At 49.5% G+C, this 26464-nt stretch overlaps 1 protein-coding gene across 5 annotated transcripts in view; it reads left to right on the forward strand.

Moving 5' to 3' along the window:
- alpl (alkaline phosphatase, biomineralization associated) overlaps window positions 1-26464 on the forward strand; it is a 130343-nt gene that overhangs the window by 8503 nt on the left and 95376 nt on the right. For 3 of the 5 annotated variants that reach the window (XM_072478549.1, XM_072478547.1, XM_072478552.1), the window contains exon 2: window positions 3576-3679. The exons of 1 other annotated variant lie outside the window; for it this stretch is intronic. The gene's annotated coding sequence lies outside the window, so the exon portion shown is untranslated. Of the gene's footprint in view, window positions 1-3249; window positions 3370-3575; window positions 3680-26464 lie in introns of those variants that run through there. One more of the 5 variants, XM_072478548.1, reaches the window with a different exon arrangement.

The raw sequence follows: 26464 nt of genomic DNA on the forward strand, positions 1-26464 counted from the left end.
AGACACGATGGGTTGAAGGGCCTCAGTGACTCTAATCTGCCCACATCAGGGAGCGTTAAAAGTCCCAGGTATGTTGTGGGCTGTGGGCCTCAATATGCAGAATACACAGGGCTAAATCGTTGACTTTGAAAGCAGACCAAGGCAGGCCAGCAGCACGGTTCAATTCCCGCACCAGCCTCCCCGAACAGGCGCCGGAATGTGGCGACTAGGGGCTTTTCACAGTAACTTCATTTGAAGCCTACTTGTGACAATAAGCGATTTTCATTTTTCATTTCATTTCAATGTTAGTTGTTCGACCTGCTAGCTTAAGTGACAAATACCGAAACGTGATCTGTTTTAGAACCCGAGAAATTGTGAGATGGATAAAGCCCAAGTTCTATCTAGCTCACCTTTTACCATCCTGCTTGGCACTGATCCACTAATAATGGGGTTGTTGAATAATCACAGCAGTTAATCTCTATCAATTAGTCTACAGTAGTCCCAAACATGACACAAGGAAAACCTCAGCTTTGGGAAGCAGAGATTCTTTTCAGACACCCTAAACCTTTTGTTTAATTGCGTAAAGATAAATCTCTACCAGCAGTTATTTTAATTAAATGTCTAAATAGGTGATGATTCTTTATGTAAAAGGAGGGCTTCTCCAGTTGCATCTTTTCCCCTCCTGTCACATTATTGGCTAATTATAAAGTGCTACACACAATGTTAACTTTGAAAAGCGTAACTTGGTGCCACTGTCTGACAGTACAGAGTTTGTTGTGGCTTGAGTTCAGACATGGCTTTAGTTTTAAATGCTACTTGCTGAGGTAACTCTTGGGCAAGAAATAGATTCTAATCCCACCGAGACCTGTCTCCCCACTGACCGGTCAGATTCTCGGATGCCTGGGTTCTGAAATCAATAAGAAATTGCTTTTTGTTAGTCACGTAGAGGGGAATTGAAGTGAGGAACTCTCGCTGAATTTCAAATGCCCGCACTTTCTTCCTGAACGACGGACAGCGATTTAAAAAAAAAAATTCTTTTTGAGTTTGGTTGGGAAATATTGTGGATTTACAATCACGGTGCTGGGGCTTTATGTGTTGGGAATGCACATGGAAATATCGGATGCAAGCTCCCTGCAATTTTCCAGATGGATGAAAATGCTTGGGCTGTTACAGTGTCCGCACCAGACTTCCTGATATGTGCTTTGGGCAATTCAAATTTTGCGTTTCAGTTGTCCAATTTGGTTGTTAACCCCTTAAGAACAAGAAGGTCATCTTTTTACGTGGGTATTTTTGTTGTGTGAATTCAATGATCCAGCCATGTATTTTGCAGTTTGACCTTAATACATGAGAGGAGTGAGATTGTGAGAATGGGAGGGGGGTGGGGGTGAGAGAGGTGTCTGAAGTAGGCCATTCGGCCCATTGAGTCACATCATGACTGATCCGAAATGATAATCCTCAACTTCACTTTCCCACCTTATCGGGCAGCACGGTAGCACAGTGGTTATCACTGCGGCGTCACAGCGCCAGGGTCCCAGGTTTGATTCCCGGCTGGGTCACTGTCTGTGCAGAGTTCTCCCCGTGTCTGCGTGAGTTTTCTCCGGGTGCTCCGGTTTCCTCCCACTAGTCCCGAAAGGCGTGCTGTTAGGTAATTTGGACATTTTGAATTCTCCCTCTGTGTACCCGGATAGGTGCCAGAATGTGGCTACTAGGGGCTTTTCACATTAACTTAATTGCAATGTTAATGTAAGCCTACTTGTGACAATAAAGATTATTATTATCCCCATAACTCTTGATTCCCTCACTGATTAAAAATCTGTCTCTCTCAGCCTTGAACATACTGAATGACCCAGCCTCTACAGCTCTCAGTAAAGAATTCCACTAGCCCCTGAGAGAAGAAATTCCTTCTCATCTCTGTCCTAAATGGGCGACCCCTTACTCTGGTATTATGCCCTCTGGTCCTGGACTCTCCCACAAGAGGAAAGATCCCTCAGCATTCACCCTGTCAAGCCCCCTGTGAATCCTGTAAGTCTCAATAATGTCACCTCTCATTCTCATGGCAGCACGGTAGCACAAGTGGATAGCACTGTGGCTTCACAGCGCCAGGGTCCCAGGTTCGAGTCCCTGCTGGGTCACTGTCTGTGCGGAGTCTGCACGTTCTCCCCATGTCTGCATGGGTTTCCTCCGGGTGCTCTGGTTTCCTCCCACTGTCCAAAGACGTGCAGGTTAGGTGGATTGGCCATGATAAATTGCCCTTCGTGACCAAAAAGGGTAGGAGGGGTAATTGGGTTACTGGGATAGGGTGGAAGTGAGGGTTTAAATGGGTCGGCGCAGACTCGATGGGCCGAATGGCCTCTTTCTGCACTGTATGTTCTATAACTATGACTAAATGCCAATCAGTACAGGCCCAACCTACTCAACCTCTCCTCATAAAAAAAATCAATTAATAAGATGAATGAGAAGATGGAGTAATATAAATGTCGTCATAGCCCAGATGACCAGAGGTTACTCCCTCCTTTGAGGGGGAGAGCTGACTGGTGGTGACTTAACCTGAGCCTCACCGCACCTCAGGCGAGGGACAAGGTTGAAAGGGCGGGGCCTTCATAAATAACCTCAGGCGGTACGGGAATTGAACCCAACTGAGTTAACCGGGCCCCCCTAAGAAAGAAAGGTTAAGAGAGAATAAATGAGAGGGGTGAAAGAGAAAAGACTTCGAGAGAAATTTGGGAAGAGAACGAGAAAGGAAACGGGGAAATGCAAGTAAAGGAGTGAAGGGTAAAATAGGAAACGAAAGGGGAGAGGGTGAGACAGCCAGGGAGGTGGGAGGAAAGAAGGAGTGAGAGATAGCAGAGCAGAAATTCGAAACAGAAGGAACGGAATGGAGGATGGGAGATGGAATGAGACGGAGCGGGTGGGGGGGCGGGGAGGCAGGAGGTGAAAGGAGATTGAGAGAGACAGCTTGAAAGTGAGAGACAGCATCCAGATTTCACGAAAATGCGATGAAACGGAAAATATAACTGTTCTAGTAATGGGCTAAGTTGGATATTTTGCATGGCATGCCTGTCGTAGCTGTGGTTCTCTGTCAATGTACAATGCTCTTTTTTCTGGCTTTTGAAGTGTGAAAGGTTGACCACCCGTGGTTAACTTGCGGTGCATAGCTGTGAGACTGTGGATTGTGAAACCACACACCGTTGTAATCTCAGGAAAAGCCAACTGTTTTGTGAGACTTCTTTCTTCATGCGCCTGCTGTGCAGTGTTTCCTTCGGGCCTTCTATTCAGGCACCTCGACTACCGCCCAGACGTGCCCACAGATTCGTGACAATACATTGAACTTGTGTCATTCCAATCAGGAGCTCCGTTTGTTTCATTCCCCAACAAAGGAAGTTCCGAATTGTAAGTAAACAAAATCCACACGATCGGAAATCATTTAGGTCAGACTTGAAGTTGTTAGCCTCTTCAATGAGAGCCAAAGAAACATTATTTTGTGTTTTTTGGTGAGAAGGAATGATGGCTCGAAACAGAAACAGAGAGAGAAAAGTCACTTTTAATAGAAAGCTGCATTGACAATGAGCTGAAACCTGTTTCTGTTCCGATTCCAGGCTGAACATCATTATCCATTCTTGTAAGTCCGCCACCATTAACCAGCTGAGAAACAACACAGTGACCCACACACCAGGAAGATTACAATTTGAAGTTCAGAGAAGTAAGTTTTCTTTCCCTTTTCATTAAATCTGTTTCAGTCCGGCTCTTCTGAGTGTAAACGTTGTTCAGGGTATGGATTGTCATTGTCTTCACAGTTACTCTGTTGCCAGCCTTTCTCCCTGAGACAATTTGCTGTCCACCCTCACCCTCACCTTCCCTCGCTCCCCGCCAACACCAGGCTGTGCCAACTCTGAGGGGTTGGCTCTCCCTCGAATTTTCATCCAGCTTCCATCTACTATTTCCCTAGAGCAAAGGAATAACAACACCCCACTGTTTTATTTGACTGGGGAACAAAGGTTCCTGCCCTCTGCGGGTTAGGCTGCTTCCTGGATACTGAAGTCTGCTCTGTAAGTTCATACATTCATAAGATTGGATTGGATTTGTTTATTGTCACGTGTACCGAGGTACAGTGAAAAGTATTTTTCTGCAAGGAGCTCAACAGATCATTAAGTACATGAAAATAAAATAAAATAAAAATAAAATACTTAATAGGGCAACACAAGGTACACAATGTAACTACATAACAACGGCATCGGCTGAAGCATACAGGGGTGTAGTATTAATCAGGTCAGTCCTTAAGAGGGCCGTTTAGGAGTCTGGTAACAGTGGGGAAGAAGCTGTTTTTGAGTCTGTTCGTGCGTGTTCTCAGACTTTTGTATCTCCTGCCCGATGGAAGAAGTTGGAAGAGTGAGTAAGCCGGGTGGGAGGGGTCTTTGATCATGCTGCCTGCTTTCCCCAGGCAGCGGGAGGTGTAGATGGAGTCAATGGATGGGAGGCAGGTTTGTGTGATGGACTGGACGGTGTTCACGACTCTCTGAAGTTTCTTGCGGTCTTGGGCCGAGCAGTTGTCATACCAGGCTGCGATGCAGCCAGATAGGATGCTTTCTATGGTGCATCTGTAAAAGTTGGTAAGAGTCAATGTGGATATGATTTGTTGCAGAATTGGACCATTTGGCCCATCGAATCTGCTCCGCCATTCGATCATGGCTGATCCCTTTCTGGCCTTAACTCCACAGTCCCGCTCGTTCCCCATAACCCTTCAATCCATTACCAATTAAACATCTGTCCACCTCCTACTTAAATTTACTCATTGACCCAGCATCCACCGCACTCTGGGGTAGCGAATTCCACAGATTCACAACCCTTTGGGAGAAGTAGTTTCTCCTCATCTCTGCTTTAAATTTGCTACCTCTTATTCTAAGATGATGACCTCTCGTTTTAGAGTGGGAGGGTACATCAGGTTAAGAAAGTGTAGCTGCAGTAAAAGCTCGTTTAGACCACACAGACTCTTACACAGCACTAATAACTCACTTAATCAACATGGTCAGCAGACTGCCGGACTATCCACAACAACCATCAACAGCACCCTGCCCTGCTGCACAACCATATCCCCCCCACCCCCCTCGCCCAGCCGACGACAGCCCAGTTACCGTCTTTGGGACGGACAAGCAAAAGACAGAAAAGACTTTGGATGCTGTCAGGTATTGTGAGACTTGGCAGACAGAGAAGAGTGAGAAGTAGAAATCTCTGATTCTTGATAATTGTGGATCCAGATCCTAACCAGTCACCATATAAGCATATCTTCCCTCATGCCGCCTTTGCTTCTTTCGCCATTCAACTTAAATCAATGTCTTCTTAGTCTCCACCCTCCTGCAAAAGGGAATGTTCTGTTCAGACCCAGCGCCACTTTGAAATCCTCGATTTTGAATCTCCTCTTGACATTCTCGTCTCCCAGGAGATCAACCCCTGTTTCTCCAATCGAATCATGTAACTGAACTTCCTTATCGCTGCAACTATCCTTGTGAATCTTTTGCGCGCCCTTTCCGATGTCTTCACCTCTTTCCTAAATTGCAGTACCCAGACTTCAGTACAGTACTCCAGTTGAGGCCAAGCCAGCATTTTATAAAAATTCATCGTAACTTCCTTACTTTCGTGTTCTGTGCCTCTAATTCTAAAGCCCGGCATACGGGGTCCGGGGTTTTATAAATTGAGGCACAGGATGCAAAAGCAAGGAATTTGTGATGAACTTTTAGAAAGCACTAGTTTGGCCTCAACTAGAATATTGGGCGGGATCTCCACGCCCTCCCTTTACTGTGGTGGAGATGGCCCACAATTGACCAGCCCCCCGCTGTCAACGGAGTTTCTCGTTGTTCAAGCCCTCCGCAACCCAGGAACTCCATGTGTGTGTGGCGGGGGGGGGGGGGGGGGGGCGGGGGGGGGGGGGGGGGGGGGGGGGAGGAGGTGTTGCCGCCGGTGGGACTGAAAGACCCGCTAACGCGAACAGCCAGAAAATCCCGCCCATTTTTCCCAAATCTATCATCCCACTCCCTTACTCCTACACTTTGGGGGTTTTATTCACCGACCCACCAAGACTCTCAAAGCAGTGATGCGCATTACTATCAGGAGCCTTGCCACCCCTCCCCCCCCCCCCCATGCGCCCCACCAACTTAGATGGCGTATCGGCCTGCTTTGTGGCAGCTGACACATTCTTCTCTGCCCAAGCTCTGGCCTTCCCGCTTCACCTGCCAGACTCTGGTTTCTTGAAGCAGTGCCACCCATTATTAAACAGGTGCTGCTTGCTCAGCCATGTTGAATTCGGCCTACCTGCCGGCTCACTTGCAGGCTCAATCTGTGATAGCTCCCTTTCTCACCTCCTCTTGATAACTAGTTGATGATCTGGGGAACCTCTTTCATCTCCAGGATATTCAGTCATCTTTTTCCCTGTTCCAATGGTGTGAAATGCACACTAGCGGAGGAAATATTATTACTGTCGCTGAAATCAATTCACCAAAGCAGCAAATCCAAAGACACCATGCAAGTAGACAAAACTGGCCGTTGCCAGCCAGAGGAAGATTAGAAGAGGAGCAAAATCCAACTTAGCGCAATCGGTGCACAGTCCAAAGATGTGCAGGTCTAACTCACCCCTCACTGTTCAAAGGTTAGGAGGTTAGGTACGGTTACAGAGGACTAGGCCCAGGAAGGGTGCTCTTTCGGAGAGTCGGTGCAGACTCGATGGGCCAAATGGCCTCCTTCTGTACTGTAGGGGTTCTATGATTGCCAATTAAATAATTCATAAGCACACCAGCAATTTAACCAGCCACACATATTGGCAATATATATTCGGGCTGTGATGTTCCGGCTGTTAGGATTCCCTCTTCCCACTGGCAACCCCCCCCCCCCCGCCCATGGGTATCCCGGCAGCGTGGGGTGCCTTCAATGGGAAATCCCATTGACAGGCAGCGGGAGTAGAGAATCCTTCCACCAGCGAATGTCGCGCCGTCAAGAAACATGCGGCAAGGGGACCGGAGAATCCAGCCCTCCATATTCTCCACAAAGCAAAGTAATCTAAAGGTACTGTTGCTTAATGCCATTCTTCAGTTGGATACACTTTAACCATCTGAAATGACACAAAATAAAGACAGACATTTTTAATAGTCTTCCTATTCTATGTTCCCATGTTTCTGGCATTGCAGGAAGTACCGAGTGCTTTGGTGAGTCTTACTTAGAAATAGCTGCCCCAACTTGCCCAAATTAATATTGACTGCCATTTTCTATTGTTTCTCTTCCCACAGCCAGTGATGCACTAAGACAGGGCAGCACGGTAGCATTGTGGATAGCACAATTGCTTCACAGCTCCAGGGTCCCAGGTTCGATTCCGGCTTCGGTCACTGTCTGTGCGGAGTCTGCACATCCTCCCAGTGTGTGCGTGGGTTTCCTCCGGGTGCTCCGGTTTCCTCCCACAGTCCAAAGATGTGCAGGTTAGGTGGATTGGCCATGATAAATTGCCCTTAGTGTCCAAAATTGCCCTTAGTGTTGGGTGGGGTTACTGGGTTATGGGGATAGGGTGGAGGTGTTGACCTTGGGTAGGGTGCTCTTTCCAAGAGCTGGTGCAGACTCGATGGGCCGAATGGCCTCCTTCTGCACTGTAAATTCTATGATAATCTATGAAGACAGATTTTCATCTGCCTCCATAACTAGTAATTCCTGGAACAGGTCACGAGTCTATCGTTGGGCCTTATAGCCTGAGTGGCGCCGCCCCACATCAAGCGTAGCTGACCAGGACTCTCTCCCGCTCTTGCCGCCAGCCATTGGAAGGATTTTACAGGTTGACACTCACCCTGTTTGTCCGCGTTACGAATTCACCTTCCTTGGCCATCAAGTCCTGGGATGGGACTCGAATCTGGAGCTTCTGGCTCCGCGGCAGCGACGCTAATCCACTGCCCCACAAGATCTCCTCCCTGTCTGTTACTTTCAAATATTTTGTCCCATTGATGGAACTGTGACAAGGTCTCCAGTATTATGTTGCCAACCAGCACATTGACAAGCGTGACCACTAACATAAGAAATAGGGGCAGGCGTTGACCATTTGGTATGATCATGGTGATCAACCATCACTGCCCAGGCGCACATCTGAAGAATGTGGTGAACACAAGCTAGAAACAGTATACGAGCCTGAGTCATCACCACAAACCCTAGTGTGTCCAAAGGTTAGGTGAGGTTACAGGGATCGGGCAGGGGATTGGGTCTTGGTTGGGTGCTCTTTCGGAGGGTCGGTGCAGACTCAATGGGCTGAATGGCCTCCTTCTGCACTGTAGGAATTCTATGAGTCTATGATTCTATGATTCTATGACATGGGGAAGGGGGCAAATGGGTCGGACTGGAGGAAGCTCTTAGTTTAATGTTGTAATTTATTAAATTTGTAGAAAAGGTAATTCATCACAATTAACATTTGCCAAGTTGACACAGGCAATTTGCTGGAGGCCCTTATTTACCACCCCTGTTCAATGTGCAAAAATTATTAAAATACAAACGAGAGACTTTATTAACAGACAGGCTGTTAGTGGGAGAATCGAAGGATTAAAACTGCATAAGCCCAGAATCATGGGCGTCATTGTCCGACCCCCCGCCGGGTCGGAGAATGGCCGTTGGCCGCCATGAATCCCGACCCCGCTGAAGTCTCCGGTACCGGAGATTGGGCAGGGGCGGGAATCGGGCCGCGCCGGTTGGCGGGACCCCCCGCTCAATTCTCCGGCCCGGATGGGCCGAAGTCCCGCCCATAAATTGCCTGTCCCGCCGGCGTAAATCAAAGATGGTATTTACCGGCGGGACCAGGCGGCGTGGGCGGGCTCCGGGGTCCTGGGGGCGGCGCGGGGCGATCTGACCCCGGGGGGTGCCCCCACGGTGGCCTGGCCCGCGATCGGGGCCCACCGATCCGCGGGCGGGCCTGTGCCGTGGGGGCACTCTTTCCCTTCCGCCCCCGCTGCGCATGCGTGGGAAACTGTCAGCGGCCGCTGACGCTCCCGCGCATGCGCCGCATTTCCGCGTCAGCTGGCGGGGCAACAAACGCCATTTCCGCCAGCTGGCGGGGTGGAAATCCCTCTGGCGTCGGCCTAGCCCCTCAATGTTGGGGCTCGGCCCCCAAAGATGCGGAGCATTCCGCACCTTTGGGCCGGCGCGATGCCCGTCTGATTGGCGCCGTTTTTGGCACCAGTCGGCGGACATCGCGCCGTTGGGGGGGAATTTCGCCCCATGTTCTAAACTCTCACAGGAAACAAAGTCCCATCAAAAACTTGATTTTGGAATATTAAACCTGTGGCCCTTCAATACTTCTGCTTTTAACACTGCAAAAGCTGCTCCACAGATCACGCTGGTGTGTAGGTCTCATCTATTTCATTCATCCAACTCTTGTAAGCTTCACCTTTTTTTGAATTGCGCCCATGGGGCGAAATTCTCCCCCAACGGCGCGATGTCCGCCGACTGGCGCCAAAAACGGCGCCAATCAGACGGGCATCGCGCCGGCCCAAAGGTGCAGAATGCTCCGCATCTTTGGGGGCCGAGCCCCAACATTGAGGGGCTAGGCCGGCGCCGGAGGTATTTCCGCCCCGCCAGCTGGCGGAAATGGCGTTTGTTGCCCTGCCAGCTGGCGGAAATGGTGTTTGGTGCCCCGCCAGCTGGCGCGGAAATGGCATTTGGTGCCCCGCCAGCTGGCGTGGAAATGCGGCGCATGCGCGGGAGCGTCAGCGGCCGCCGACAGTTTCCCGCGCATGCGCAGTGGGGAGAGTCTCTTCCGCCTCCGCCATGGTCGAGGCCGTGGCGGAGGCGGAAGGGAAAGAGTGCCCCCACGGCACAGGCCCGCCTGCGGATCGGTGGGCCCCGATCGCGGGCCAGGCCACCGTGGGGGCACCCCGGCACCCCCCCGGGGTCAGATCGCCCCGCGCCCCCCCCAGGACCCCGGAGCCCGCCCACGCCTCCTGGTCCCGCCGGTAAATACCAGCTTTGATTTACGCCGGCGGGACAGGCAATTTCTGGGCGGGACTTCGGCCCATCCGGGCCGGAGAATTGAGCGGGGGGTCCCGCCAACCGGCGGGGGGTCGGAGAATGACGCCCATGTTTTCAGAATTCTGGAGAAGGGTCATTTAGATCCGAAACGAAGGGCGTGATTTAATGAAAAGAAAACAATCTCGCTTGGGCATGTCGAGAGGGGTGTTTTTCGTCACTTGCAGTCCCGAGGGCGACCCCGCTATCTAATGGGACTCTGCCATTTCTTTTAGCCTCCGCAGGGAATGCCCTGCCGATGCCGCACTTACCTCATTTCCTGCACCAACGAGCTCAGCTCGGCCACGTTAAAATGCTGCCCCGATCTTTCGACTCCCCTGGGCATCCCCACCGTGGCCTCCGCCCTTCCCCCCCCCCCCTACTGCCCCAACTTATCTCTTAGGGGGCCCTCGAGTCCCCACACCCCACCTCTTAAGGGCAGGGTACCCCCAAGCTCGATCCCTGGCAAAGGAAACCTGGCACTTGGGCACTGCCAGACTGGCACCCTGCAAGTTCCACTGCCAGCCTGGCAATGCCACCCAGGCATCCTGGCAGTGCCAAGGTGCCCATGCACCAGCAGGAGTGCCAGGGTACCACCCTTCTCAAAACCCGACCACCTGGCGGTTTCCAGTGGCTTCGGAGACCCCCAAGGTGCCGTTACGTCTGGTCCACGTTTGTGTGGGTCAGTACTAACCTGCGCCATGGCAAGGTCTCCCAGGCGAGGCTGTTGGCTCCCGGCCCTCGGGTGAATCCTGCATAGACATATATATATATATATATATGGCTCATTTAAACATGTTAATCTGGATCTCACCCAGCTAGGGCGAGATCCAGGTCGTGACGTCTCGCAAGATCTCGAGAGGCCCCTCGTGAGATTAATCGGCCTCGTTGCATCACCAAGTCAGGCGTGACAAGTCCATTAAATTGCACCTATTAACTCTGTTCTCTCTCCTCAGATGCTGCCACACCTGCTGCGCTTTTGCAGCATATTCTCTTTTTATTTCAGATTTCCAGCATCTGCAGTATTTTGCTTTTAAATCGCAAGTGTTTTGCGACAAAAAATATACAATATGAGCCCCTGAATAAAATATGACTTTTCATTTGAGCACCAAATTCTACTTTTAAAGGGGGACAGTGGATTGGGTGTTCCATCTATAATAAACCGAAGAAATTGTGCACTTCCCGGTAGAGCAGTACGTTTAGTTTATTGCAGGGTTGATACTTGTGGAGAGCACAGTCCATTCTTCATCAACACCTTTGGTTTCCAACAGTTTAAAATTTCAATGATGAAAACAAAATGTTAGGCCCACTGATTTGTTCATTTCTTTCCTGCAAGACGGAAGCATTTATTTATGAATTGTACAGAGCTGTTAATGAAGGAAATGTCATGGGTGAAATTCTCTGCCCTCTCCCACGCCACGTTTCCCGGCGGCAGGCGGCACATCACTGGCCAGTGGCAGGATCGTCTAGTCTCGGCGCTATCAGGGGGATTTCCCATTGAACCCACCCCACGCCGCCCGGACACCCACAACAGTGGTGTGCTGTAGGCGGGATCGGAATAAATTGCCGATGTGAACAGCTTCAAGATCCCGCCCCATGGATGGAATCTTACCAAGAAACGGCATTGTGTCAGTTCCGGTGAGAAAAATGGTGAAAAGCCGGATTTCTCATGGAATTTTGAGCCCCTTTGTCAAGAAAAGTGAGTGGGCGTGGTTTATGCCATCACTCTGGCGGGGCAGGTCCTCCCAAGGGCTGTACTTACGTCTGCACACTCGGTGGGATCCCCTCGACTGCCTCACATCTGGCCAAACCTGTTGTAAATGACCGGTGAATATTCCATGAGGCGGAAAGGTCTGGAGAGAGTACTCGCTAATGACACCCGACTGCACTAAAATGAGGTTCCCGGGCTCCTGCAGTGTGATTCGCGCTGCTCCACCAGATGTGTGGTGGGGGAGACAGGATGACCCCAAAACCCATCAGGGCAGGGATTCTCCGAGCCCCCGCGCTGCAATCGCACCCGGCGCGGGGGAGAAGAATGGGGTGTTGGACCCGCGACGCCTTTGCGTGGTTCTCCGGCAACTGGAGAATAGGGGCCAGCCGCGCGGGCGCGGTCTACGCGGTGCTGGCCGGGGGCCGTTGAAAGAGGCCCCAGAGGTGATTCTCCGCTGTCGACCGACCCAGTTCCCACCGGTGTGGTTCTTGTATGGCTCCACCTGGCGGGAGCTCGGCGTCGTGGCTGCAGTGGCCGTCCTACCCATGGCCGGAGGTGCAGGGCCTCTTATCGGCAGCAGGCGTTGCACGGCACATGCCGGGGTCCTGCAAGCCCCCTTAAAAACGGAAAATCACCCCGGACCTTTTTCGAAAAAAAGCCCGGAGTCATTCACGCCAGTTTTCTGACAGGCGTGGAGACATAGCCCCATTATTGGAAAATCCCAGCCCAGGTTTTTCGACACTCTACGGATTTTGAACCCACACTGAGTTTCTCACAGGCTGAGAGTGTGGAGTCAAAATCGCCCCCGCACCCCCATGTATATTTAGTGAGCGGACTGGCCATTTAATGCAAAGGTCCTTTGTGTAAATCTTCCCTTTTAACATCCAGGCATAGGGAATGTTATAACCTTCAAGCATCATGGTAGCACGGCATCAGCATAGGGCTAGCTTGGAAGTTGAACATCAAGATAAATGTATATACCTCTGACTTTAACCTTGGTGTGATGAAGATGACTTTTAAATCTTCTGTGCTTATTCTAAAGTCCTTGCTGCATCGAGATATCTGTGTGACACCTAATTCCCCTGTCGTCTCGGGTGCCGTCACTGATTTGGACACTATCATTTTGTCTCATATTAGATTAATTTTTTTGAAGGAAGACAGGACGCATAACTTAAAGCCAAAATGTTTCTCTCTGTTCCTCACCTGTGTAATAGAGAACGATTTACTTTCCAAGGAGGTTGGATAAGGATGAATATATGATAGTCCACGGGAGTGAATTTTGGGATTTGTAAGCACTTTACAAGTGATTGCATTTTATTGTTTTCCACCTTTCGAACAGAAATCAGAAAGTTAAGAGCTGTTGTTGGTATTGACATCCTCTCTGTTCTAATTCATTTCAGCCAGTTGGTCCAAGGAGTCTGTCTCCAAGGGTTCATCTGTGAAACAGCTGACTTAGGGAACCAATTATAAAGCCTGGAATGACTCAACCCAGGCTCTGCATGTTTAATTTAACTGCCTTGAATACTTGGCACAGCAATTCTTTCAAGTCTGTATCTCAATGGCATTATTAATACTCGCAATTTTAAAAGCAAGTAGGAGGAGTCAATTACTTGGGGACAAACGAAAAGCTAAGGACAATCCGAGCACTGTGTAGCTGCTTTTTAATGAGGTCCTGGCGCTGGGACCATCTCACAATTTGGATTTGTACAGTCACGAAAACGTCAAACGTTCTGCCGTGTGTTGGCAAAGCCGCTGTTCGATCGTCAGGATAAGTTAACCCTGCGTTGACTCCTCACCGAGCATCTCAAAGAGCCTGCACTGTTCACAGTAGAGCTGAACTTGACAAGCATTATGATTCTAATTTCTGTTGCAAGCGCAGGCGTCGCTAAGCAAGCAGATGGCTCATTGTATTAAGAGATCTGACCTTTCAACTTTGAAGAGCCAGGTTCAGAGCCAAACTAGAGAAAGGCAGATGGTAGGGGCCTTTCCCATGTTGGCAATAAAGGACACAGACAAAAAATCTTAGTTGCTAGTCTTACTGTGGAGTTACAATATAAGACTGGTCTCTAAAAGGGACTTAATTTAAATAGGACTATCTTAACATCAAGCTAGCATCTTGTAGCTTAAAGCTCGCCAGATATTGTTTTTTTAGAAAACACGCACGTACGAAGTGGTGAGAACACACAAGAGATTGTTTAATATTTCCAATGTAGAACTTTTTTATAATTAATGAGGGTCGAAACTTAACAGGTTTCTTCATGGGTGTAGATCGATCTATTGACTTACCCCCTCACTTTCTTTTCTTTTCGATTGATAGAATTTACAGAGTTTATTTTTTACAAATTCCAGTTAAGGGGCAATTTAATGTGGCCAATCCACCTACCTTGCACATCTTTGGGTTGTGGGTGTTGTACCCTCAATAACGACGCTTAGAGAGTAAAACGGTAAAGGAGGCTTTAATAAGCTAAGAACTAGCCTTGTGCCGAGACGGGTGCTTACTGGGTGCCGCCCGCAAGGCGGCCCCTTATATACGGCTCCCAGGTGGGCAGAGCCGGAGGCGGAGTCCCCCAGGGTTCCAAGTCCGGTCTTAAAGGGGACATCACCTTACATGATGATAAAGGTACAGTAATACAGTAACCGTTCATCACAGTGGGGGTGACACCCTCAGAAACGGGGAGAATATGCAAACTCCACACAGATAGTGACCCAGGGCCAGGATTGAATCAAGGTCCTCTGCGCCGAGAGGCAGCAGTGCTAACCATTGCACCACTGTGCTGCTCTGTAAAATCTAATACGATACTACCTGGAGGGAAAAATCAAACCACCAAGTGTGGCATCAGATAAAGTGCCCATGCAAGACGTTTTGCAATGGCTTGTAGCCATTGGAAATTACTCCAGTGAATATCTTTCCCTTGGCTGGAGGCAAATGGCTTCTGTGCCTGACTGCAATCTGTCATCCTTCTGCGAGGCTACATAATTCCTACAGTGCAGAAGGAGGCCATTTGGCCCATCGAGTCTGCTCCAACCCTCCGAAAGAGAACCTTACCTAGGTTCACGCCCGTACCCTATCCCCTGTAGCCCAGTAACCCCAAATAACCTTTTAGACACTAAGCATGGCCAATTCACCTAACCGGCACATCTTTGGCCTGTGGGAGGAAACTGGAGCACCCGGAGGAAACCCACGCAAACACGGGGAGAACGTGCAGACTCCGCACACACGGTGACCCAAGCCGGAATTGAACCCACTGTGCCCCGTGCCACCCCTATCTACTGCTAGAGGAGGGGGGAATAGCATTGGGATTGGTTCTAATATAATCGGTGTAATATGCCCGATGGTCAAACTAAACCTCTCAGTGCACTGCTTTCGGATTTGCATTCATCGCCATCTCCATCCCTGCAGATGCTGAAGCCTCAGGAATCAACACTCAGTTCATCCATTCTGAGCCCTGCCCGGGTACATTTAACTAGATATTCGCTCTTCGACAGATCTGATGGGCCACCCTCTCCAGTCGGGAATCCTGGAAGCTGGCCTACTAATGTTGTGGGTTCTCAACCCACTGCAGGCGCCATTACTGCACCTGGGACTACCATTTTAAAATTCCTCCCCTTAGCGCTACACTACCTGACTGCTCTTTTTGAAGAACAAACGGTCTTCCTGGTAATTTGGGCAACGTCCTCCTCAACTGGAATCAATTTCCGACAGATTAGCAAACCTTTTCCCACCTTATCGTTGTTTGTAGAACTTACTGGCGCAGATTAATTATACATTTCCCTACAAAATAACAACCTGTGCATTTTTAAAATGTATTTCCTTGTGTGAAGTGCTTTCAAATGATTTATTATGGTGTCAAAAATTTCAATTTTAATAATTTATTGTTCTAGCGCATCATCCAATGAATCAGCCTAGTGCCCTCGCTGTGAAAGAGATTTCTGATGATCCTCACCCCCCCCGCCCCCTCACACCCACTCTTTCCTCGTAGCGCTGTGAATATTTCCTTTTCAATTGTTTTTCCAATTCCCTTCGGAAAATTATTCTCGAATCTGCTTTGAGGCACACCTTTTCAGACAGTGCATTCCAGGTCATATTAACCTGCCATGTGAAATAATTGCTCTTCGTCATTCCTCCTCCACATCACTGAAATAAAAGGCATGTTGAAGCTTTTCGACTAGCACTCATCAGGATGTTACATAAGAATTTCAGTATTCTTTTTTTGATAAACATAAATTAATATTTAAAAAAAAATCAATTAACTAATGAGAGTGTTGACAGCCCCTGGTGGGGTACTGTAACTTAAACAAAATATTAGAGGAAACTTAACTAACTAAAACAAAATGACATTCCCAGAAGGGGGGGGGGGCAGGGGGGTTGATGCGCTCCAGCTCCCGTGGTGCCCACTGGTCACAAAAGACCTGGAGCGTGCAGGTGGACACCACATACTCCCTCTCCAAAGCCATCTAGCCACAAATGTAGCCGCAGTATAGGGGAAGAAGACCAATATAAGGGGAAAACAACAATTTACACTGGAAGAGTAAGAGAATGCTGAATGGTTGGCAAGTGGTCTCTGGTTGGTAGAGGCGTTGCCATGGAGAATGCACCATTTCTCCTCTTGTTCATCTTCTCATTACCTGTTAAGTCTGGATGGGCAGCACGGTAGCATTGTGGATAGCACAATTGCTTCACAGCTCCAGGGTCCCAGGGTCCCAGGTTCGATTCCGGCTTGGGTCACTGTCTGTGCGGAGTCTGCACATCCTCCCTGTGTGTGCGTGGGTTTCCTCCGGGTGCTCCGGTTTCCTCCCACAGTCCAAAGATGTGCAGGCTAGGTGGATTGGCCAAGCTAAATTGCCCTTAATTGGAAAAAATGAATTGAGTACTCTAAATTAAAAAGAAGACTTTGGGCTGGACTCTCCGCACCCCGACGCCGATATCGCATTCGGCGACAGGGCAGAGAATCCGTTTTCCCGCACGAAATCGGGACCGGCGGCGGTTCTGCTATTCTCCGCCCCCTCCAAAAAGCGGCGTACTCGCACGCCGCGCGCCGAGCATCCACAGCCTCAGGCCATTGCTGGAGGCCCGCCCCACTATTCCCCGTCCCCGACCGGCCGAATTACCGACGGCGTGGTTCTAATCTGGTCCTGCCATTCGGGAACCTCGCCGATCAGAGGGCGGGGGGGGGGGGCTTCATTCGGGACTGGGGGCTATGCGTGCAGGTGGTCCGGGTCAGGCGGGCGGCGGATGAGGGGCACTATTCCGGCGGTCCAGGTCTGCCATGGAGCACGGCGCAGCCACTGCAGGACGCAGCCGTGCACATGCGTGGCTTCTGACCCGGAAGTGTGGGGGGGGCTGTATTGGCAGCTAGAGCTGCGAGCTCTACGACAGCTGCCTGCTAGCCCCCTCAGGGCGGTGAATCTGTGGCCTTTTGACGGCAGTTTTCCTGACGTAAAAGACCAGAGTTTTCACAATGGCATGGGGACATAGTACCAAATACGGAGAATCCAGACCAACCTTTCTCCCTGGTTCAGAGGTTTAACCATTGTGATGGTTTCACCAGTTTCCCTGACCTGGTTCTCAGCTCTATTGGAGGATTGTATAAGATTCAAGTTCTCCGTATTCGCTCTCAAACCAGGTAGAGTAGCATGTGAACCATTAGAGACTACAAACTCTATTTTCAGGTCATCTTCCAGATTGTCTGGGTAACTGGTCCATTTCATTAATGGTTGTCTTCTTTCAGATATATGTGTGCTTCTGTATCTTCTCGCTACTCCCTTTTCAGTCTGCACAGACTAAGACAGTGGATGCGGTGTTCTTTCCAAAACTCGGTCTTCACAATTCTGGTCAAAAACCTATACTTATTCAGAATTCCAAGTTGGAGTTCTGGTAAATCATGTACTCTATGGCGAACAGGAATTGAGTCTGTAGTTGTCTCTCATGTTGCTTTTCCCAGTAGCTGGGCTCCTTTTTCCTGCCACTATTTGTTATCAGCGTTGGGGGCTTGAGATGAGGTTGTCCTTAGTCAGGATCGATAAAGACTGCTGGAGACAAAGTGCTGGCAAACTTTTCCTTTTTATTGAACTTGACTAACTCTGTACAGTACAGGCTTCGTACGAGGCTCGACATATACCTATCGCTCATCATCCTCTGCTGTCATGTAACCTGACATCACTGATGATGTTGACTGTCTATTGACAAAGTAGGGTGATTAAGTAGGGTACGTTTTCCAAGAGCTGGTGTAGATTTGATGGGCCTAATGGCCTCTTTCAGCACTGTAAATTCTATGTTTCTATGACATGTTTAACATTAACCCTTTGCACCAGTGGTCAATTCCAACACTTCCCTCCTTCCCTGTGCCAATTAAAGGCTTCCCCACTCTACCGCGATTTTAGCATATACCTATTGCATTAATTGGGCATATCCAGCCTTCTCCTCACTTCAGCTCTCAAGGTCCAATATTGGGTTTTTAAACCACTGCTCTAACTTTAGTTCTGCCCATGTCTCCCCTTGGGTACAGTCATACTAGTCATTACACTAAGTGGTCTCATTCTTAGATCTCTCAGAGCCAGCCTAGTTTCAAATAACACAATAGCCTACTACAGCAGCGTAAACAGTGGGCTAAACAGCTGGCTTGTAATGCAGAACAATGCCAATAGCGCAGGTTCAATTCCCGTACCAGCCTCCCTGAACAGGCTCCGGAATGTGGCGACTAGGGGCTTTTCACAATAACTTCATTGAAGCCTACTTGTGAAAATAAGTGATTATTATTATTATTATTATATTATGGGCGAGGAATTGATTGTTGTTGGCCCCGTTTTCCATACAATGGAGGAAAAAAACAGGGCAAAAAAGGAGCAATTTTGGTTGCAAAGAGTTCCACCACCTGATCTGGGGCAGCACGGTAACATTGTGGGTAGCACAATTGCTTCACAGCTCCAGGGTCCCAGGTTTGATTCCGGCTTGGGTCACTGTCTGTGCGGAGTCTGCACATCCTCCCCGTGTGTGCGTGGGTTTCCTCCGGGTGCTCCGGTTTCTTCCCACAGTCCAAAGATGTGCAGGTTAGGTGGAGTGACCATGCTAAAATTGCCCTTAGTGTCCAAAATTGCCCTTAAGTGTTGGGTGGGGTTACTGGGTTATTGGGATAGGGTGGAGGTGTTGACCTTGGGTTGGGTGCTCTTTCCAAGTGTCGGTGCAGACTCGATGGGCTGAATGGCCTCCTTCTGCACTGTAAATTCTATGATCTAATTCTATGATCTATGATCTGTGCCCACTTTAGGGTCGCTAGCATATTGGTCGGTGCTTCTTTCCTGTTGACCATCTGAAGCAGGTCCTGGGCATCTTGATTCCCCTCAGATGCCCAGACCTGGATGTAGAGGGGCAGATTTTCTATTTGCCATTTTGTGGATTGCTTTCTTGCGGATTCGCCATGACCACGCGGATCCGCAGTAATAAAACAAATTCTCAACCTAAATCAGAAGAATAATGTACCGGAGATATTCAACAACTCAGGTATCATCTGTGGAGAGGTGAGAGCAGTTTTTAATGTTCCAAGTCCATGACCTTCCCTTACAACCACAATTCTAGTTTCACAGCAAAATGTAAATCAACCCCAATGAGCTCAGTCGAGGTTAACCATGTGAGAATTGGAGCTATTAAACCGAGAGCAACAAGTATTTTACGCATACTCTAAAAAAGGTTTCTGTGCCAGAGGCCAAGAGTGGATCTATTAACCTGATCCTTTCCAACCTGTCAACCAATATTTTGTGCTATTCATCTAAATGGGTTTATTTTTGAGTGTTGCTGAAAAAAAAAGACATTCTGTCAATGTTTTTCACCTTGCACTCATCAGGCAGTTCGCAAGAATACCAACAGTAAAGGTAACAACAATTTATACTGCACGAGAGTGCTGATTGTTTGGCAAGTGGACTCTGATTGATGGAGGTATTGCCATCAAGAATGTACCAGTGAACAAACTGCCAAGCTTTTGATCAATTTCAAATTAGGTAGGTCGACTTTGATTGGTCAAGGCATTGCCATGGGGAATGAACCAGGGAATGGCTGTCCGCAAGCTTTTGCTTAGTTGAAAAAGGGGCAAATCATGAATATGCTCCTTCTATCTGCAAAGGACAGGGCTCTGTGTGCATAGAATTTTTCCCCCCTCATAATGTTTTGATGGGCTGTATAACCCAGTTCTTCCTGCATATTTAGTTTTTTTTATCACAATAGTTTTCATCTTTATGCTTTCCATGAACACTTCTGTCTGGGCAATTTCAGTGCTGTAGTCCAACAGCCACAGAAATAATTTAATTCCATATTTGCTGTCCAGCCTGCAGACATTATTCCCTGAGACATTTTGTCCTTTTATCAATCTCCTTGCCTGGAGACCAATCAAACACATGCTTCCCAAGGTCCCATGTATCTCCCTCTGTCTAGCTGCCAAAGCTGCTGCTTATCTCCCTCGAGGCTACCCCGACCTTTCCTTCATCTTCCAGCCAAAGACCTTTCATTCCATGAAACACATGCAAGCTGCAGTGCGTTGCCATGTTTCCCACACTTCACTTCCAGTACAGCAGCTTTCACAATCGCTCCCGGTTATGGTGCAAAGTGCCAAGTTCCAGTCGGTAAATTCAAAAGAAAGGTCTTCGTCTCGGCCTTGGCAGGAGAAGCTTTGAGAGAGAGAGCCAGACAAGTCTTAAAACATATATTCCTGCTTTGTAACTAAGTAATGTACAAAGAAAAACAGAATACCTGTTGCCTCAATGGGTGAAGAATCCTTCTTCAGAGGTGGAAGCCATCGTTGGGTGAGTTTATTTCATTAGAGTAACTTTTTAAAATTCTTTCACGCGATGTGGGCATCGCTAATGAGGCCAGCACTTGGTGCCCACCCCTAAGTTGCTCTTGAACTGAGTGGCTTGCTAGGCCATTTATGAGTCAACCACATTGTGTGTGTCTGGAATCACACGTAGACCAGACAAGGTAAGGACGGCAGATTTCCTTCTCTGAAGGACATTGCTAGTCTAGTGGCGGCACGGTGGCACAGAGATTGGCACTGCTGCCGCACAGTGCCAGTGTCCTGGGTTTGACCTTAGGTGACTGTGCGGAGTTTGTACGTTCTCCCCGTGCCTGGGTTTCCTCCGGGTGCACCGGTTTCCCCACACAGTCCAAAGATGTACGGGGTAGATGGATTGGTCATGCTAAATTGCCCCTTAGTGTCCAGGGATGTGCAGATTAGGTTATGGGTTGCAGGGATAGGGCTGGGTGGGGCGGGTGGACTCAGGTGGAGTGCTCATTTGAAGAGTTGGTGCAGACCAAATGGACTGAACGCCCTCCTTCTGCACTGTAGGGTTTCTATGATAATGCCACTACGCTACCGCCTCTCCAGAGGGGAAAAAGGAAACCTCTTTAGTAAGGGGATCGAGGGACAGGGAGGGGCGGCCGGAAAATTTAACTTTTTAGTAACTGTGGTGGTGGGAGGAGTTTGATTTGACAGGGAGTCAAATGAGACGAAAGTCTACAAATAGATGAAGGGTTAAGATATAATTCATAGTGAGAGTTAAAGTTGCGAGAGATTCCTAATATAATAGGTTTTGATGGGCCTAGGAGGTATGAAAAGTTGGGGGAGGGGACCGATACTGGGTGAGGTGTATTCAAGAGGAAGTGGATGGGAGGATTCTGGAAGGGGGAGGAGCTTGATGGTAAAAATGGTTGGAGCTGCCAAGCCCAGTGGTCAGGGCCTGGAGTTATGAGGATGGTGAATAGGAGGGGAGGGGGGTGCAGGTGAGAGACCCCCGGTTAGGATAGTTATGTGGAATGTGAGGGGTTTGTTGGAGGGAGATTTTTCAGCGACATCTCGTGGGTAGTGCTTGTGAACTTGGAATCAGGGCCCAAGATGCCTTTTTCGGGGGTCAGACCGGCTCGGGCGGCAGGCAGGTGCAGGGGCAGAGGTTGTTAACCTTTGCCTCGCTGATTGCCCGGAGGCGGGTCCTGTTGGGTGGAAGTTAACTTCTCCATCCTGTGACGCGGCTTGGCGGGGGAGGGCAACCTACTTGAATTTCTTTGACTCTCGGGGTGGTAAATTCTCAGCTGAAGGGGATGAAGGAAGGGTTTCACAATTCATGGGAGCTGTTTATTATGCACTTCCGAGAATTGGTTGCCATTGAACATTTGGGAGGGGGCAAGGGGGGGTTGACGGTATTGTTGTCTTTGGTTACACTGTTTACGGATTGATTGTTAATTTGTGGGTTTTTTTTAACCTGGAATGTACGGGTGGATGTTTTGGTCTGTATATTGAGCGGGGGGCGGTTTCTGTGTCGGGGGTTGTCACTGTATTCGTTTTTGTTTGTTTTTTCTTTGGTTATTGATGAAAATGTTGAAAATGAGGAGAATAAAAATATTTTTTTTTAAAGTTGCGAGAGATTGGGTAGCAAAAGTGCCTTTGTACAATTGAAAGAAAGCAGACTTTCTTTGCCCCGGATTGGGCAGGTAGCAGTCACCCTGTCACTTTGCAACCTGATCAGGGGCTGGATTCTCCGATTTTGGGACTAAATCCCCACGCCGTCGTGAAACCTGTGGTCTTTTACGCCAGGAAAACTGGCGTCAAAAGGCCACAGATTCACCGTCTTGCAGGGGGCTAGCAGGCAGCTGTTGTGGAGCTCGCAGCTCCAGCAGCTTAGCCGCGCCGTGCCCCATGGCGGACTCAGCCCCCGGACCTGCCACTCGCCCAACCCGGACCGCCCGCACAAAAAAAACCCAGACCTGAATGAGGCCCGCCCCGCCCTCCGGTCGCCCCTCCCCCGACTGTGGCAGCCCCGGACTGAGTCCGCAGCCGCCACGCGGGTATCACGGACCATGAGTGGTCCACGCCGTCGGAAAGCCGGCCGATGGGAGACGGAGAATAGCAGGGCGGGCCTCAGGCAATGGCCTCAGTTGGTGGATAATTGAGGAGTACGCCGCTTTTCGGGGGGCGGAGAATCGTGGAACCGGCGCCGGGTCCAATTTCATGTGGGAAACTGGATTCTCCACCTAGGTGCCGATCGCAATTTTGGCGTCAGGGTGCGGAGAATCCAGCCCGGGTGTTTCTTTCATTTCAAAATGACACAGGACCTTGACATCCAGTTGAGTGAGAAATGTTGAGAGTCTGCTCTGTAGGTTCAGCGCTGAAGGCTTGCTAAAGGCAAAGAGCAAGCCATTAATGACACTGTGTGCAACGTGCTTCATGCAAGTAAACATTTGGCATGGAATTTACTTTCAGTCAGCCAGAAGTTGATCACACTCAGGTTGGTTATCGTGATGCTGGTTTCAAAACGGCACTCATTTTGGCAGTAAGTGGGAACAAAGGTTTAGGTGAATCTATGACAAACAGGGTGATTGAACGATGGAATAAGTAACCAGTAAAGGGGACTGGGATGGACAACGTCCAGATTCAATTCGGTGAGTTTTCAGGGAAGACAAGGGTCTGGTGAGGAGACGTGTTGTGATCAACTCAAGAGGTGACAGACTTGTTCAGCCCAACTCTCGCCTCTGGTCAGGCGGTCGTGGATTCTTATCACACCCCAGAATCTAGGCACAACAGCGAAGCTGACACTCACAGTGCTGAGGTAGTGCTGACCTGTCAGAGGTGCTGCCTTTAGGATGAGATGTTAAACCAAAGTCCGGCCTATTCTCTCAGGTGGACATAACAAGCCCGTGCATGATTTTGAAGAAGAGCAGGGGAGTTCTTCACTGGCCAATATTCGTCCCTCAACCAACATCACTAACATAGATTTCCAGCTCACTATCACATTGTCATTTGTGGGAGATTTCTGTGCATACATGGGTTGTTGGGGTTCCCTATGTCACAACAGTGATTACACTTGAAAAGGCGCATTTGGATATCACGGTATTGTGAAAGGCGCTATAGAATTGCGAGGCTTTTATCTTTTTGCGAAGCATATTTTAAACTGTTGTGTAACTAGCAGTCAAATGGCTAATTCCACTGCATTAAGTCTCAGGGTTACAGGCCTGCTAAAATGATACTTGCTCGCAACTAATTACTTGGCTGAGATTTAGCTCAACTTTGATCTGGTTTAATAACACTTGTTCAGGCGGCAGCTAGAACCAACTTAAGCCCACCTGTGACCACATTACAAAACTAAATACAATCCTCCTGAGGCTATTTTGAAAATGGATATCGCTGATCAGCCCCAAGCCATGCTGCTTACCTTATTATCTGGGATAATTGTGTTGTCAGCTTGCCCAGGTCAGACCTGAGGTTTAATGTGTGCAGTGGCTTTGGCAAATTAGCCCCGCTGAGGGAGTTGGCGCTCTGCATGTTCACAAAGGGCAGCATGGTGGCACAGTGGTTATAGCACTGCTGCCTCACAGCGCCAGGGACCCGGGTTCAATTCCAACATTCTCTCCATGTCTGAGGTTCCCTCCCACAGTCCAAAGATGTGCAGGTTAGGTGGATTGGCCATGATAAATTGCCCCTTAGTGTCCGATGGTTAGGTGGGATTATGGGGATTCAGTGATGGGGCGGGGGAGTGGGCTCTGGGTTGGTGCACTTTCGGAGGATCGGTGCAGACTCGATGGGCCAAATGGCCTCCTTCTGCACTGTAGGGATTCTATGATTCTAGGAATGTTATTCAGAGGGAGACGGTAGGACTATCATTGGTTAGTAGCCCAAAGGCCCAGGCTAATGCTCTGGGGACATGGGTTCAAATCCCACCGTGGCAGCTGGTGGAATTTAAATTCAATTAATGAATTTGGAATATAAATACAAGGGTGGCCATAAAACTATCATCAATTGTAAAACCTATCTGGTTACAAATGTCATTTAGGGAAGTAAGGGATTCCTCTAGTCTGGCCTACTAACTGCCCTCTGAACTGGCTGAGCAAACCACTCAGTTCAAGGGTATTTAAGAATGGGCAACAAATGTAGGCCCAGCCAGTAATGTCCATATCCTATGAATAAAGAGGAAGAAAATAAATATTTTTGTTAAACTTCCCAGCTGATATTGGAAACCACACCTTAGAAAGGATATTTTGGCCTTGGAGGGAGAGCAATGTAGGTTTACAAGAATGATACGTGGACTTCAGGGGTTAAATTATGAGGAGAGATTATAGAAATTAGGCTTGTTTTCTCTCAAATTTAGAAGGATAAGGAGTGATCTGATTGACGTCTTCAAGATATTACCAGGAAAAGACAGGGTAGATAAAGATAAACTGTTTCCACTGGTTGGGGATTTTAGAACCGGGGCCATAGTCTAAAAATTATGGCCATCTCATAATGGGTTTGGAACTCTCTCCCACAAACAACAACTGAAACTAGAACAGTTTTCCATATTAAACCTGAGATAGATAGATTTTTGATATTCAGGGATATGGGCAAAAGGCAGGTACATGGGGCGGGATTCTCTCGCAATTGGCGGGATGGTCGGACGCCGATGCCAAGAACGGCGCGAACCACTCTGGCGTCGGGCCAACCAGAAGTTGCGGAATCCTCCGCACTTCCGGGGGCTAGGCCGGCGCCGGAGAGGTTGGCGATGCGCCAACGGGCAGGGGCGAGTTGGCGCATGCGCAGAACCGCTGGCGTGGTTCCGCGCATGCTCAGGGGGGTTCTTCAGGCCGGCGTGGAAGGAAGGAGGGCCCCCATGGTACAGGCCCACCTGCAGATTGGTGGGCCCCGATCGCAAGCCAGGCCACCGTGGGGGCCCCCCTGGGGCCGGATCCCCCCGCACCCCCCAGGACTCCACTAGACAGCCTCCCAGCCAGGTCTGCCGTGTGGGACCATGTCCATTTCACTGGTGGGACTGGCCAGGAACTGATGGCCGCTCGGCCCAACGGGGCCCGGAGAATTGCCGGGGGGCCGCTGCCAACGGCCCCCGACCGGCATGGTGTAAACCCCGCTTCCACCCAAAAACCGGGGCCGGAGAATACGACAGACGGCGTTGAGCGGCAGGGCGGGATTCATGCCCCCCTCGGGATTCTCCGACCCGGTGGGGGGGTCGGAGAATCCCGCCAATGGAGTTATGCCACAGATCAGCTGTGATCTCAATGAATGGCAAAACAGGCTAGAGGGGCTGAATGGCCTACTCCTGATCCTGTGTTCCTAAACCATTCCTGCCACTGACCTGGGCCGGAGAATCCGGCGTAATGGAGTGGCGGGAACCACTCCGGCGTCGGGCCGCCCCAAAGTGCGGATTTCTCCGCACCTTTAGGGGCCAAGCCCTTATCTTGAGGGGCTAGGCCCGCGCCGGAGTGATTTCCGCCCCGCCGGCTGGCGGGAGTTTGGGGGAGGGGGGAGCAGGCGTGGCCTAAAAGCTCCATCTCAAATGCAATGGACGAGTTCTTTGATGGGAATAGAGGGATACGGACCCAGGAAGTGTAGAAGATTGTAGTTTAGTCGGGCAGCATGGTCGGCACGGGCTTGGAGGGCCGAAGGGCCTGTTCCTGTGCTGTACATTTCTTTGTTCTTTTTGAGTTTCGCCATTGCATCATGCCCAGTGTACTGGCAGTAAGATCAGGGCCGTTGACTTTGATCTGGATGCAGCCAGTGGGGTCTGTGCACTGGAGAAAATCCATCAGTACGTGGCTGATGGTGCCCCATTCATAGTGGACCAGTCTAAACAGTGCAGCCCGACAGGGGCGCAGTCAGATGTCTCCTCGAAGGAAATCACACCTCTACCGTATTTTGGGGGTGGGGTCGTTCTTACCATCAATCCTCAGACTAAAACAGACAATGAAAATGTTAGTCCGATATGGTACAGATCAAAGCAAAATTTCAGTCCCTG

The sequence above is a fragment of the Scyliorhinus torazame genome, chromosome 16, assembly GCF_047496885.1.
Source record: "Scyliorhinus torazame isolate Kashiwa2021f chromosome 16, sScyTor2.1, whole genome shotgun sequence".
NCBI lineage: Eukaryota > Metazoa > Chordata > Chondrichthyes > Carcharhiniformes > Scyliorhinidae > Scyliorhinus > Scyliorhinus torazame.